The sequence below is a fragment of the Paramisgurnus dabryanus genome, chromosome 7 (assembly GCF_030506205.2).
Source record: "Paramisgurnus dabryanus chromosome 7, PD_genome_1.1, whole genome shotgun sequence".
NCBI lineage: Eukaryota > Metazoa > Chordata > Actinopteri > Cypriniformes > Cobitidae > Paramisgurnus > Paramisgurnus dabryanus.
In genome coordinates this window covers 67,539-84,606 of record NC_133343.1, presented here as the reverse complement: position 1 = coordinate 84,606, position 17,068 = coordinate 67,539, and the positions used below count along the sequence as shown (strand labels likewise).

The 17,068-nt window shown below is 37.4% G+C and overlaps 1 protein-coding gene across 1 annotated transcript in view; it reads left to right on the top strand.

The window, feature by feature from the left end:
* Positions 1-922: 922 nt before the first annotated feature.
* Positions 923-17,068, top strand: part of mbd5 (methyl-CpG binding domain protein 5) — a 40,806-nt gene continuing 24,660 nt past the window's right edge. Inside the window, exon 1 of the mRNA XM_065242855.2 lies at positions 923-1,206. The gene's annotated coding sequence lies outside the window, so the exon portion shown is untranslated. The remainder of the gene's footprint in view (positions 1,207-17,068) is intronic.

Below are 17,068 nucleotides of genomic sequence, written 5' to 3'. Positions count from 1 at the left end.
AGGGTTGATGGTCTTTCCTGTTATGCATTATCAACAGACTTTTGATACTTATTGTGTTCTATCAGGTGAAATGTCTGACCAAGTTTGTTGTGGTGAATGCAGGGCTCTCAGGTTTTATTTAAAACTTTGGAGTGAGATAACATCTGTTAGGGGAGAGACCCCTCTGCCCCACCAAATTCTCAGGTTTTTGCTAGCAGTTCAATGTTACCTATTATTCATAATTGACCAGTACAAATATGAATTATAACAACTGGTAAGTCTGATAAAAGACAAACAAATTTATCCAAGTAAATTAAATTGCTCTACATATTAAAAAATACAAATGTATCAAATTAAAATGAAATCTGTAGGATTGCAACACTTGCCATCAGCGTGTATTTTAAGCTGTGTTTAAGAGAGAGATAAGGTTACATGTTCAGTACTACCTGGCAATAATAATGAAATACATCTCTGGTCCATTCATTAATTTCAAGCCTCTACGTAAGTTTCAGGTAAGCTAAAGCTTCTGATTGCAAAGCAGTTGGCGAGTTTTTTAATAACTCAAGCATAATTTCACACGTATTTGGCTATATTCAAGAAACCTGCGTTATTTACAGCATTTATCGAAACAAACAAGAAAATACCCACAGTTCTGAATCCTTTTTCGACTGCATGATGATATTGTTACAGTAAATCTATTCTTAGTAAATCTGTACTTCTTTTACTTTGTATTAACTTATTTGGATCAAAATGCTGTTGATAAAAATGAAAAAAGAACTCAATCCTAATAATCATAATCGCTGTCTTTTTCTAGGAGATTGTTTTCATTTCTTCCCTTACATTTATGAAGTCTAATAAAAATATCATCCCAACAGCACAGATGAACTCTTGTGCGTGTGTCCCGTCATGCCCCGGTGCATTGTGGTCGCTGTCAGGGGCGCATGCGCACGGCGGAGCTCCATCTTTCCATCGCAAGCGCAGCAGAACAGCGGATGTGTTGATGTTTCAGTCGTTTTGTTTTTATTTTTAAACGCCCAGAGTCGATGTGAAACAAAGTCAAACGGATTCTTACTACGTTATTAATTGCCCGGGAGCTAAACGCGGACGGAAATGCGGCGTGTGGCGGGTGTTATGAGGTAGATTGAGCGCTGCTGCTGCGCTTCGGCCGCGGCGACACATTTGAGTGTAAATCCGCTGAAAGAGTGTTTCCGGCCCGCACGCGAGCAGGTGAGTGCGTGAGGCGCGTTTGACTTGTGTGTGTTTGCGCTGATTGTGTGTTTGTTGTGTGTATGTCGCTTCACTTAGCAGTTAGCAGTGTGTCTCTGTCTGTCTGTGTGTGTGTGTGTGTGGTGCGTGCGCGCGCGCGTGTGTACGCGCTTTCTCGGATTCACCCGCAGCCATAATGAGCCCGTAGCTTCACCCGAACCGAATCCGCCTGTCTTGAGCTGCGGCTCGGTGTCAGGATGTTTGTAGGTTCTGATGTGATCTCGGGTTAGCTTTAGCCTTAGCTGGGGCCGAGCTGTTCAGTCATCTGCACTGTGTTTGTTGTTTTTATGAAATAGCTGATTGTGTTATGTGAATATGATTGCACACACTCACACATAATGGATTTATCTGTTGTAAGTTGGACATTCATTAAAGATTCGCCGGCCACTTTGTTGTTTTTCATTACTGGACCAGAAACACTTGAACTGTCACATATACTCATGTACTGTATGTCACGACATGACTGTCACTGCTGCAGTCTCTCATAGATTACATTGAATTCATAGATATTAGTTTGCAGAATCCGTGTTACTATAGCTAATAATCACTGTATGATGAGAAAGATCTCGGACATCACGTGTTTCCTGTGTGACAGCTCACCTGGAGTCGGTCTTATTTATCACACACTTGTATACTGACGTTATATACATTTACTGCTTCATCTTAAATTGTGTCAAGTGTTTTGGTGCCATTTCAGTGAATTGTGAGTGAATAGACACAGTTTGTCGGGTTATGTCAGAGTCAATGACCTCTGACCTCTTTAGGAACTCAAACATCTCTAAATTTGTGTGATTACATGTAAACATCTTGGGTGATCTATTATCAGTATTTCTTTGGTATGATATTAGTGTGCAGTTGTCAGTGTTTTATTAAAAGCCTTGTGGTGGTTGATCAATCATGTAAAGTTTTTCATTCTGGATTCTATTCAGCACACACAGATTAACACCATAGCTATGTTTCCATGCACAAATGTTGTCAATCCCACTGAATTTAATCCGATTGAAGGTTACGGCAATACAGTTTGCATGCACCCTAAACATTGCAATCTGATTCAAATGTTCATTTACATGTAGTGTTGTCACGGTACCAAAAATATTGTTTCGGTGCCGATACCAAGTCAAGAATTGCGGTTCCGATACTTTTCATAAAAAGGGAGAAACACTCTCAAACCTCATTGCTGTGCTTTATTTTAAAACCAGGACAACATTCTAATAATATAACACACTAATAAATGAACATATGAACAGCAGATATATTAAACATTTGAACAAAATATGAAAAACATCTCTATATGCAGTGGTTATAGTGATAACTGATGATAACATTCATTTAACCATGACATTACCTTAATTAATAGGAAATAATGAGCCTAAATAATAACCATATGTTATTTAAGCTGTGATATACGGATTAATATAGGCTAATGTTTCCTGTACTTCAATGTCTGATTTATATATGATTACGGTAACTTTATATTTGAGTCCATAATTTCTTACAATGCTTTTCACAAATGAAATACACCTCCTTTGTGTAGGTCTGTGCTCTTTAAATGCTTTAATAATATAAATAAATCACTGACAAACATTGTCTCCGTGTGTGAGGAGAAAAAACACGACGTCCACATGGAGGCAATACAAACATGAAATGTGTCACTTACAAATCTGGGACGCGTTCATTCTTAAAAGTATCGATACTAATACATTTAGGAACCGTGCCGTTATTTATTTTCGAGAATTGCGGTACTTTTGAAGTATCGATGCATCGTGCAACACTATTTACATGCACATTCTATGTAATCCGAACTGAACGTCTGTGGAGGCGCACAGTTTAAAGCGTCCATAACACGCTGTTTCTGTGTATCTGATGTTAATCTGCAGTACCTATAGAGTAGTATTACATCCTTCATATCTCAGAAGATTCTTGAGTTTTATCCGATTTATAACAGACAGATCAGCTTTACCGATTCTTTCCGATTACGTACGAAAAAATTTGGAAGGAGGAGTTACTACTTTCAGGAGGAGCGAGTCAGAGTCAACACTTTACACAACACTGTCTGTTTAACTTATGATTCACTACATGTTCAGGTCATTTACATTATATGCACTTACTGGCCTATTTCCAACATAACACAGAAGTCTTATTTACCGCATGCAACTCATGACCCGGTTTGGACTTTTCAATGAAATGAAGCGTTAAATAAATACACACGCAAAACATAGAAACAAAATAGTGTTAATAAGTCAGGATGCATGAAATACTGTACCCCCCCACCCCTTAACAGTAGCCCAAACCTGAACTTGAAAAAAAAGCATAGGATGATACAAAAATATGAGGTAAATATTGGACATGAACTTGAGCACAAATGTTGTGCGCATATACACAAGGTAATTTTGCATCTGATTGAGAAAATACTATGATTATAGCACTTAAACATGGAAAAAGTCTGATTTTCATGGAATGTCCCCTTTAACTCTTTCCCCGCCATTGACGAGATATCTCGTCAATTAAGAGAAAACGCTTCCCCGCCAATGACGAGATTTTCCGTCTTTCCGCAATACCTTCCGCAACTTTTTAAACCCGGAAGTATTGCCCTATGGCAAGCGGCTGTCTGTTTTAAAGATCGCTCTGAATGGGATCTCTATGAAAAGTCCGTCACAAAAATGGAATTATCTCTGCTTTTTGCTCAAAATGTGGTGTTTTTGCAGAAACCTACCCATATTCAAAAGCTGATTGCAAAAGAACCACTGAAGGTAGGATGAAACGTTTTTTTTTGTTTGAAAGCAGAGGGTCTGTTCTTTCATTTGGTATATTGTATGTTTATATATTTAAAGAAGAACATTTTCTGGAAGGCATTAAACTTTGGTGAAAACCATGAAAACGCGGGCGCTGGCTGGCAACTTTTTTTGAAAAACGCTGGCGGTGAAAGAGTTAATGTAAAACTATGATCATAATAATACATTCGCCAACTATCGTCATGGCTATTGCCATGAAAGCCCCCCATTGGCGATATGTTTAAAGATCGTCTATACATGATACTATCGTCTATCGTCACAACCCTAGTGACCAAAGAGTTTCTATAGTTTTATTATTTAAAGGAGTCATATTGTCATATTTCAGGTTTTCCTTTGTTTTTAGAGTGTTAAATGATGCTTTGCAAATAAAACATCTGTAAAGTTGCAAAAATGAAAGTTTCAAATCCAAAGAGATCTTCTTTTTAAACGTGAAGCCTCATCCACGCCCCCCTAAAACGTCTCGTTTAACACGCCCATGCAGTTAGACTTAATACTGGTTTAAACATTGTCATAACACCGCCATCATATATATGCAAAGATAGAGGGTGTAACTTTCAATCACGCTGTAGTATTGTTGTTTCCGCCATGTCGAGCAGACGCTGTGTTTCGTTGCAAAACTACTTTGGTTGGCATTCCAACAGAGTAAACATTAGGAAACCAGTGGTTAGGTTTTATTTACAACACTGTTTCGTCATATTTCCGTTTACGTTATTGAGGTTTTCGGCCAATCACAACGCACTGGATAGCTGGCCAATCAGTTGACACCTGTTGACACCGCGCTTTCTCACAACGATGAGCTTTGTACCAAACGACCTGTTTCAGACGGGTGGGACTAAGTGGTGCTAAAAAAATTTATAATATGCGGAAAATAAAGATTTTTTTGAACCATAGACCAAACGAACACATTGTATTACACCAAATAAGCAAAGTAATGTGCTTTTTAGCCACATAATATGACTCCTTTAAAACTTCTGTAGTTACATCGTGTACTAAGACCGCCAGAAAATGTAAAGTTGTGATTTTCTAGCCAGATATGGTTACTAACCCCCAAGTCAGCTACGCTCAGATTGATTTGTGAGGTGTCAGTTGCGACGCTGTGCCTGTTAGCAAAAATGATGGCGAGAAAGGAGAGAAGAGTGAGGAAAATGTGTTGTCAGACAAAGACCTTGTGGTGAAAAGGAACAGCACTTCAGCTGGAATTATTTTGGATTTAGGAGAGATGACGCCGCAAACACAGGTACTGTGGAAGCGGTGATTCACATATTGCGTCTATTGCGCGCTCAAGTTCATTATTTCAAATGAATGTGCGCTCTGGAAGCGTCGTGGTCACGACTCGCACGCGGTGCGACGCGCTCGTTATTTCCAGGTATTTAAAAAACATTTTAACTTTTCAGAATGACACAAGCGCAGCGTGCAGGTCATGTGACAATAACCTACGTGTCTAGCGTTTTCCACGTATTTTTAGGCGCGACATGTGAATGGCCCCTAAAACATGAAAAAATATCAAATATTTATCGCAACTCACATCGTCATCGCAACATTAAACAATGTCATCGCACATCGCAACTTTTCCTCACATCGTGCAGCCCTAGTCTCATGTAGGGCTGTGCCGGTTTCAGAATTGGTGATGACGGTTATGACGTGAGTCAAATGTGATGGTTCGTAACATAACCGTCGGTGGTTTGGGGTAGGGCTGGGTCGATCCACTTTTTCTATTACCGATAGGATTTCGATACCAGTATTCTGAGTATCGACAGATATTGATCCAATACTAGTATTTTTCTTGATCCATTTAGAATTGTGTGTGTATAAACACATAAATATATATACGCACTAGGGATGCTTAACGATTAATCGCGATTAATCGTTAGCAGAATAAAAGTTTTTGTTTACATCATATATGTGTGTGAACTGTGTAGGGCTGCATGATTAATCGTTTTTAAACCGAAATCGCGATGTGAATGGATGCGATTTTCGAATTGCAAGAGCTGCGATTATTTCGATTCAAAACTATCAAATATAACAATCATCTAGTACGCAGTTTTTGACAGTTCGCTTCATGCGCATTTAACGTTTGATGCAGTTTAAACCAATAGAGGGCATTAACACTGAGGTGCTGACTGAACGTCAGATAACACCGATAGGAAAACATGAGCGAGCAGCAGTTCAACTCCTCAACAAAGTGTACGGCCATATGATTTCCGCGATGCGGAAAACACGGACAGAATCGCGAAATGCATACAAATGGAATTAACTGCACAACGCGGAATGTCAGGAAGTTGGCAGATTTTGGATTCAGTCATTTTAAAAACCCATTATAACTCATTAACCGGCAAATGAAAGGACAGAAATGCGCGAAAACATTTCCCTTTTGTGTAATGTTGGACTTAAAGAAAGGTGTATATACATCCGTTTCTCGTCATGCATCGCAAACAATGACAAGCGCCTCATCAGACTATAAGCAGGTTTCATTAAAGCCCGGAACACAGCAGACGAAAGAGGTACAGTATACTTTCTTGCACGTGCACCTCCGCACCGTTTTGAAAGTATATTTACAGGCACGAGGGTTCATGAAGCGCGCACACAGAGAGAAGTCAGCACACGCGTGATCACTAAACTTAAGTTTTCTTTCTTGTCTAAGTGAACATAAACAGCTGGATGTTTATCAGTATATTGAAGCAGAGCAGTTTTAAAGCTGTCTTGTGTCTTAAAGTGACAATAACCTGGTGCTTTCTGTGTCAGAAATGTTTATTACACACCAAAAATTAAAATCACTCCTTACTCTTAACTGAACAAGCTTCTGCAGCTCCACATTTAAAATCCTACAGTGAGGACTGTGCAGTGTTTTATTTGTATTTTTTGCCTATGTTAAATCATAGATTCTAATAACAAATATATTTACATTTATTACAAATGCCTGAAAAGTAAAACAAGATGAGTATAGTCTTATGATTAAAAGAAAAAACTAAACATTTGCTTGTCAGAAGCATTGTTATAGTGACAGCCAAAATACATTGGCCTATATGTTATTTTAAATAAAACTTTCAATAAATTTTTGTTAAATTGTATTTTAATGTTCTTAGATTAAAAAAAAAAGTTTGTCTGCAGAAGAGCAAAGTCCTGCAGACAACTTTGTACAATGTTTAAGAGGTTTTAAATAAACAGTAGCACAGCATCTTTCTTTGGTGGTTTTAAAACCACCACAACAAACCTGGATGTAGCTCTTTTATTATATACAAATGAATTGCACTTTAAATCGCGAATCGCAATTTTGATCAGAAAAATCGCAATTAGATTTTTTTCTCCAAATCGTGCAGCCCTAGAACTGTGTATAATAACTTTGTATAAATAAATGTACAAACATGCATGTATATTTTTTAGAAATGTTTACATGTGTATACATTTGTATATTTATGTATAATTTATATTATATATAAATATAAATACTTAATATATAAATTTTTTTTCTTAAAATTATACATGAATGTGTTCATATTTATTTATTATACACAGTTCACACACATATGTGATGTAAACAAAAACTTTTATTCTGCTAATGATTAATCGCGATTAATTGTTTAGCATCCCTAATACGCACACATATACACACAAAACATGTTGCACAAAATCAGTCTATCAGTCAAAATATCATGTCAAGTAAATTTTTTTTAAAATGAGATACAAGTTAAAAGAATGTAAGTGTTCTTAAATATTTATTAATTGTTTTTTTTTTTTGAGCAAATAAATAGTTTAAGTACATTTTAACTTAATTGCGCAAACTGTCACAACATGAAAGACTTTTTAATCAGATGTTTAAAATACGGCTTGTGTGTGTATGTGTGTGTATGACATATTTAATTCACGCTACTTTTGTGACCTTAAATATCTTCATTTATGCATTTGTTTTTGGCATAAGGCTGTTGAATATATTAGGAAGATTTTGAATATAGTGTATAATAACATTTATGGTGCTTTTATAATAGTTTGACTTTTCTGTAGCATGACAGTAACAACCACAAGTAATGCACAGTATCGGATTTGGATCGGCCCCGTTTTTCCGATACCCGATCCAGCAAAAAAGGTCCGGATCGACCCGATATCCGATCCAAAGTATTGGATCGGCCCACCCCTAGTTTGGGGGTAGGGATATACCGATACTGGTATCGGCCTCGAAACCACATTTTCTAAAGTACTCGTACTCGTTAAAAGTCCCCCGATACCAGGGATCGATACCACGGTCTGAGAAATGTCTGTGTTTGAGCGGCGTGTAAGGGGTTAATGCCTCTTGTGTTGTCCAAAGAGGCAGAGTTTACAACAAACTGGAAAACTAGTCCCTTGTTTTTTTTGGTTAAATTATATGACTAAAGCTGTTACCTGTAAATTTGAATCATGTTTTTTATTAAGTACTCGGTATCGGTATCGGCAAGAACTGAAATGCAAGTACTCGTACTCGTATTCCAAAAAAGTGGTATCGGCGCATCCCTATTTGGGGGGGGGGGCGTATTGCTCATTTAAATGCTTGTGGATTGCCGCGAAAGTGTCATTTTACCATAAAATCATGAGTGTGATGCCAATTGTGTTTTAAACAGTGATGACTTTGAGCAATTTAACAGAAAGCAATAAAATATTTAAACAGCACACTGTTGCCAGAAGACTGCGCTGTCACTCTCTGCCCAGCATAAATTAATCCTCTATCTATCATCTATCTTAATAACCTTTAGAGAAACAGATTTGTGCCATAGGCTTTTTATGTCTGTAATTGTGTCTATATCTGTCATTACACGGACCAGAACAGCACGAAAACAATGTGGATTAAAAAGCGTATTGAAGAGGTTTTGCTCATAAATGCATGTAAAAGAAAGTAATGTGAACTTGAGATTGTTATACTGTTATTAAACTGCACAGTATGCGCTGCAAACACAGCCGGTCTGCCACGCGCGGCAAACGCTCTCCACAGACGCGCTGCTCAGTGCTCAAGCTAGCGATGTGAAACCGGCGTTTGAATAAACTAGACACTGATTGGCTACTTGCTCTTCGTTTGTTTAAAATTAACAGCAAAACAACTAGCAGTGAATGTGCTTTCAGGAGAGTTCGTAGATTAGCATGGGAGGATTTGAACTTGAAAAGCGGAGTGTACTGACGCCTTTCCGCGGTTAAAACAACATTCCTTCTTATGGTCGTTCATGTTTATTTGATGCTATAAATTACCTAGAAGGAAGAGATGATTTCAAAGGTGAGACTTTGTTTAATATGTTTAATCTCAAAAGTAACCAAAAGTAAACCTGGTCTGTCCTGTATGTCAGCGCGTTGTCAGTGTCTGCTCCGCTCTGTATTTTTCACTGTTATATAATGACCGTCACACCCCTAGTCTCATGTATAAAGCGTGCGTACACACTAAACAGGGCTGGAAATGTGCATACACCAGTTCCCACGCAAAGGTTGTGATTGAAGGGTGGGATCTGATCTGAGGATGATTCATGTACACACACTTGCAGGTGATCTGTGATTTATAAAGGGAACATTGCTTTGTTTTATAAATCTGAATATTTTTTGGCATATGCCATTTTTGGGCTTTTGTGCGTATGTAGACTTTTATGGCGCTTTTCCATTGCATAGTACCCCACGGTTTGGGTCGGGTCAGCTTACTTTTGGGAGCTTTTCCACTGGGTGCAGTACGTAGTACCCTATACTTTTTTTCGTACCGCCTCGGTTGGGGTTCCAAGCAACCCGAGCTGATACCAAACGTAACGCAAAAACACTGTAGATCACTGATTGGTCTTAGAGAATCGTTACGTCATTGCTATAATGTGAAAGATTAACTTTACCTCAGTGCTAGCTTGCGCTGTCTCAAGCAAACATGTTTTTATCTGCTCTGCTATAAGTTTCCAAACTCCCATTTAGCAATGAAAAACATGCACAGGTCGAGAATCAGGGACACCATAACAGTTTTTTTCCATTCTTGCAGTTTGTGGCGGCACATTCGCAACGAGCATGTCAGCGCTTAAATGCAACTTCAATACCAAACTCGATGGAAAAGCTAACTACACCAAAGTAAGGTGAGCTGACCTGACCCAAACTAAACTAAACCGTGGGGTACTATGCAATAGAAAAGCGGCATTAGTAAGGGTCCTACGCACATTTATAAATGAGACCCCAGGGCCCGTATTCATAAAGTATCTTGATGCAAAAAGTAGCTCATAGTAACGCAATTCTAAGAAAATTATAAAAAAATGTGGGCGTTTACTCTTAAAATTGAAGTAAAAATCCTAGTAAAGAAAAAAGAAATTCAGAAAGCATCTTAACCCTTAAAAGAGGTGTTAAGGTCAAAATTGTTAGGAGCACGGACGAGGACTTTTAAGAGGCCTAAGAGTTTTTTTTAGCAACCGGGAAAGTGGACAAAACTATGGAATAAATTTCCCGCCTAATGTATTGAGGTCATGGATTAAAAAATAATATGCGTGAATTAAATATAATAATCGCAAATCAGAACTTTAAACAGAATTAAAGTTATATTGCACAAAACTGAAAAACGAATGCAAAGTTATCAAAATTGGATACAAAATGACGTTTTCTTTGTTTATATGATTAATTTTTCTTCACTCTAATATTTTCTGCTCATATTAATTTTTCTGTATGCTTGTGCTGTTTTTCCCTTGCTCTTATTTCCACACTCTGCGCTTGCATTTCCAAAAGTTGCAGTTAGAGTTTCATGCAAATCAAGGCAGACTTTAAGTGTCGTCATTGGTCCGCAAGTTTTAGATTGACAGCTCCTCCTCTAGCCAATCAGTCGAAGAGAGGGTGTTGACGTCACTTCGGTCCAACTCAAAGCAGGTGATCGTGCAGGTGAAGATGAATTACCGTCAGATGGGCTTTGATAATTTCAGATAACTTTTTGTATATTCACAGGTAGTGAAGTATGTATGTACAGTTTCTTTAAATATAATTATTGGCATTTATAGAGTCCGTTTCGAGAGATATGTAATTTTTCTATTGTTACTGAGCTTATTTAAACTTAGCGGTTAGCGCTTAAGATAGCATATTTACCTCAAAGTTTACTTCAGTAATATTACAGCTTGCATATCAATCCTGCTTCTTTATATGTTTATTCATGAATTTATGCTGTTATGTGAAGTCATGAGAGCTACAGGTATTGTAATACGAGACATTAAATGCCGTTAAATGAATTCTTTTGCTTTTAATGTGCTCATTATACACGCACACTGACATTTTTGTGCTGGATTTAAATGCATGTTTATATATTTTTATTTACGTTTATATTGCAAACTTTTTGGCACAATATAACGATGCAACAGGTCCTATAAAAAAGGAAGGCACGTGTACAGTTTGAAACGCATGTAGACTTTCTAAAAAGGACTATTAATGGAAATTCACAATTCAGAGATTGTTGGCAGATATATTTAGTTTCATTTTGTGCAGCTTGCTGTATACTTTGGAGCTTAAAGCATCAGTTTATAATTTATGTAAATTGTGCATACAGTTATTTTAATTTGTGTCATTTAACTCGGTTATGCAGTTCATCTATACCTAGCACAGATAATAAACAAAGCTTTATCTGTATTGTTGAATTGTATTATTTATTTGTATTAATACAAATAATGCAATGCCCGAGTAAACACGAAAATGGCTCTCAAAATAAAACAAAAACAATTAGTTTGAAAATGCTTTATTTCTTATCAATGTTGGGAAAACCCCTACAGTATGTTAAACACAAAGCTTCCTTTTGAAACATGTTATAACTACTGTACATTTATTCAAAATTAATACCTGAAGCACCAGACTGATATTCAGGCCGTTTGCTATTATGTTTTTTAGTCAAGATCTTTCAGATGTACAACTTGGCTAAAGTCTACCAATGGTAATTTCATAAATGTATTTGTCCTAAAAAGCAGACAGCCATCTATGAAAGGTCTGAATGCCTATGGCATCGTGATATTTTTTGTTTTATACTCTATACGTTTGCACATAACTTAACTATTATCACTTTATCATTATATGGTACTGAGCATAGAATGTGTAAAGCCAATGTATGTAATTCATTTTAGCCTTAAACTGCAAAGACTCACTCCTAACGTTAAACCTAAACTAGCTAAAAGGATTAGGGTTAACGGACTTTCATTTACTTGGATGACACATTATCTTAAAGAACTGACAAAGAGTACTCACTAGGGCTGCACGATAAATCGCATGTGTTTGTCACGCGCATCTCGTCAGTAATGCCGGTTCCTTGATTAGTATTAAATCGCCATCAGCTGTTTTCAGATGGAGCTGATTTAACTACACAGAGCCGTACTTCACTGACAATCGGGGCAATTTTGCATTAATTATCGCGGATGTATTGCCTGCGATATGTATGCGATATGGCCCAGTACAAGCCATAAACCCCGCCCTCTCCATTCAAACGAATGGGACTCTGCTTTAAAAAAAATGATTTACACTTCCAATAAAAGTTTCCGAAAGATGGTTTTGGTCCTTTCAAGTAGTTTTTATAACGCTGATATATGTTCAAGTTTTCATTTTTTTGATAAGTTTTATTTTAGCTAGTAATTTAATGCTATAGAAACGGGGCGTGTCGTTATGATTGGCGTGGTTAAATACGGTCTATGGTTAAGCCCTGTTGGTTATTTTAGGACTATGTGGATTGACTATAAATAATACAGTTAAGTAATACCAGAAAATATATAATACGACTTACTATTCCCACTCAGTTCATTTTGTGTATTTATTTATAATGTTACTTTGGAAAATCTGATTCTGAGTAAATTTTGAAAATGTTGAGGGTTAATCTTAGGGATGCACCGAATATTCGGCCACCGAAATACTTTTATCACTGAAACAATACGGCCGTAATGTTGTGATGACGCAAACAGAAACCATGACCTGCACGTGCTTGTCTGAAGCAACATGTATGCAGTGTGGATGTGTTTATAACCGCAAAAAGGCGCTAAAGAGAGCAGTTGTCTGTACGCACAGAGGCACATGCGGTCCGCCGGTCCAGACGTGATCATCATATGGCGCTTTTCCATTGCATAGTACCCCACGGTTTAGTTTAGTTTGGGTCGGGTCAGCTCACCTCACTTTGGCGTGGTTAGCTTTTCCATCGAGTTTAGTATCACTTCGGAGTGGGAGGGATTATAGGCGTGTCGTTATATTTACGCTGCCTACTGCTGTGACATCATACACGTGAGAGCGTTGTTGTACATTCCCATACATTCATTTATTTCTAAGTCTGCCACAAAATTAAAATTGGCCACCTCAAATAGATGTTTGCACATCGCGTTTATAACTACCTCTATCTCATATGACAGTTTCTGTTCAAACACCCGACCCGTGGCGTCAGTCGACAGCTCTCCGCTGAGCCTCATTCAAGTTGCATAAGCATATATAATGCGGACGTGCTCGTCGCGAATGTGCCGCCACAAACTGCAAGTCTGGAAAAAACTGTTATGGTGTCCTGGATTCTCAACCTGCGGATGTTTTTCATCGCTAAAAGGGTGTTTGGAAACTTATAGTTGAACACAGATAACAACATGTTTGCTTGAGACAGCGCAAGCTAGCAGTAAGCTAAAGCTAATATTTACATTATAGCGATGACGTGACGATTCTCTCAGACCAATCAGTGATCTACAGTGTTTTCGCGTCACGTTTGGTATCAGCTCGGGTCGCTTGGAACCCCAACCGAGGTGGTACGAAAAAAAGTATCGGGTACTACGTACTGCACCCAATGGAAAAGCTCCCAAAAGTAAACTGACCCGACCCAAACTAAACTAAACCGTGGGGTACTATGCAATGGAAAAGCGCCAATGTGAGTACGCCCTTCAAAGAGAACTCTTGGTGTGTAAACTTTAGAGAAAGTCGCGCAGATGTGTCTTATACTGTAGTCCATTAACATACATTGACCGAATAAAGCAATGAAAAACAACGTAATGTTTTCATGCTGCGCTGTTTAGGATTTGCCGTCTGTGTGCGCGCGCGTTTAAGTGCCCTCAATAGTGCACACACGAGTGAGATGCAAACAAGCGAACGTAAAATCTTTCTGTTATTGACAGGGCACATATAAACAAAATTATCTCCAAAGTATTCTTTTTCTAATAAAAACATTTGTTTATGTCTTAAGTGTATGTATAGATTACAGTCAGAAACCAGTCTCTGCTTATTTAAAGAGACAGTAACCTCAATTAACCTACTTAAGTCTGTGTCATTAATGTTAATCAAACAACCCAAGACAAAGAGAAAATCACTCCTGTAGCTCTAAAAAAAATTATATTTAATTTATACAATTAAGACAGCGTTATAACTCATTTAATTTGATTTCTGTATACCTAATGCTAATGTTAGCCCTTATTAATGTGCAACTTTGTCCTTTTTTATAAATGTTTTCAATTTCTTTATTTGTTATTAGATTTTCCCCACCCCTGAAAAATAATCCGATCCGTGCCTCAAAAACTGTAATGTGATCCGAACCGTGAGTTTTGTCATCCGTCATACACCCCTAGTAAAGTTAGTACACAGTGATAGCCATAAATGCATTTGTACTAATAATTGGCATAATAATTTATTTCGGTGTTTCGGTTTTTCGGCCTTGGTTTCCTCTTTTTCGGTTTTCGGTTTCGGCCAAGAATTTTCATTTCGGTGCATCCCTAGTTAATCTAATATATTTTACTAAACCAAAAAGTTAGTTTTTGTAGTGTTCTATCCAGTTTACCTGACCTGGGCACTGATGTCTAAGACTTTTATTCTCATCTATAATGTTTTTGGTGTTAATGTAGGCTAGAAGTTTTCCTGCTCTCTATGTCTTTCATCTCTGCAATGAAATGACCCTGCACATTCTCGCGGTTCTGAGTGAGATGTGTTTAGAAATAGTGAAAACTTGTATTTTAGTGTAAGCACCTTTTGTACTATTGCTTCCCTATGAGACATCACTTTTATTGTTTCCTAATCTTTGTATGTGGCTTTGGAGAAAAGCCAGGGTGCCAGGGGGCCCCAGTATTATGACATTTTATAAAATACATTTATTTATCATATAAATTCTGTGTAATGAAACCTCAGAAAAATAAGGCTACTAACTAACAGCAATACGTTGTATAATTTAATATGTTTTGTTTAATTTAAATGTTTAAGTTTTAGAATGTTTTATGTCATACATTTTCTTTTGGGCGGCCGCAAAGGGATGCACCGTACCCAAGGGGGGCCGCACGCTGAAAAAGTTTGAGAACCACTGGTGTAGACTCATCAGTTAATTTACTGAGAGCATGGTGAAATAAAAAGATTTTTTATACTGGCCCGGTCGGGCCAGTGGTTCAGGTTTTCACTTGCCCTGCCAAAATTTTCACTGGTCCCAATAAAAAAAGTCAGTGTAACATATTTAAAAATAATAATTCAAAAGTCAAATATAATTGTATACATATACAACAGACATGTTCCAACGAAAAAAAGGCTCCCAACTTTTCTGCTTTACCTGTAGCCATAAAATTAGTTTCTTGCGTCGTGTTTTACCCAAGTAAATGTCTGCTTCCAAGATGTTAAATAATATACATTGATGAAAATATATTTTAGTGATTGAAGGTGAAGCACTGGCCCGATCGGGCAAGTGACAATACTTTCTACTGGCCCGAACGTCTCTAACGCTTGCCCCGGGCAACCGGGCAGTCCTGTATGTTGAGCCCTGATCAGTTTTTTTTTACTTCCCATCTATACATTAATGCTGTGCTTTGGAACATATGAAGTATTTTTGTACCCGTTTACCACTCAATTCCTCAACTACACCATTAGCTTGCCTGAAAAATATCAAATTTTTATGAAAAATTCACATACATTTTGATCTAAATTTTATTTAAATTGTTTTTAGATATTGATCTAGATGTTATGTGTTGAATTCAGCCATTTGGTGTTTAGAAAAAAAACATAAAAGAATTACAGTTTAGGAAATAAATCATTTTGACCAGCAGATGACTATAGAGACCCATTCATTTTACTGTATGTGGCCAACTGCTCATCATCAATACTTTAGTGAAACGTTTTGTGAATTTATGTTTAGATAAACATTAGAAAGGACATTAAAAATAAATATTATTTCAAATAGTAGAATTTGTTTTAGTTTTTGATGCGTTTTGAAATGTCTGTTACAAAAGCTACAGAAATTTGATTGAATTCAATTCAATTTCAATTCAATTTTATTTATATAGCGCTTTTCACAATTTTTAATTGTTGCAAAGCAGCTTTACATGAGTAGATGTGGAGTAGAACACTGAAAATCAATACATAGTATAAGAAGTAGAATATAGCGGCTAAGGATAAACCGTGTAAACGAGCGTATTAATAATGTAACGTATACAGTAAAGTGCCAAGTTAAGCCAAAGTTGGCTGACTCTCCCTGGGACTAAAAAACCCCTAGGAGAAAACCCAATGGGAAAAAATCCTAGAAGGAATGTAAGTGTGTGTCTCTGTCTGTCTGTCTGTGTGTGTGTGTCCATTAGTGATGTGTTCAAAATATCATTACGTTAATACATCGTCATGGAGGCCTGATGATCCACGCATCGATACAGCACCTTCCGTATAGTTTCGGATGCACTTTTTAAAGTAACATGACGAATCGCTGTTGATCCATGATCCATATGGAAAGGACGCATCTGTCCCGCGGAGTACTTAGAGTTAAAGGTAGCGGGGGTATACTTTCACTTTGCGTGTCTGTCTCGCTGGTGCACGTGTCTGCATAACTTGCGACCCGCTTACTCTCTCTCGTGCTCGTGTGCACGCGCATAATTAAAATCAATCAGTTCAGTATGAAAGCGCAGATATACTACTGCGCTTTATTAGCCACTGTCTTATAAAACAGTACTAACGCATTTGAGAAGAAACACGACAAAGATTTGCATGTGAAAAGTGAACGTCTAGAGAACACATACAGAGCTACTTCAAACTATAGCTGTCACATTAATAATCTGATTTCTATTAAATAGTATGACTGCATGTTTATACATGTATATTAATAGATATAGAATAATTAAATAAGA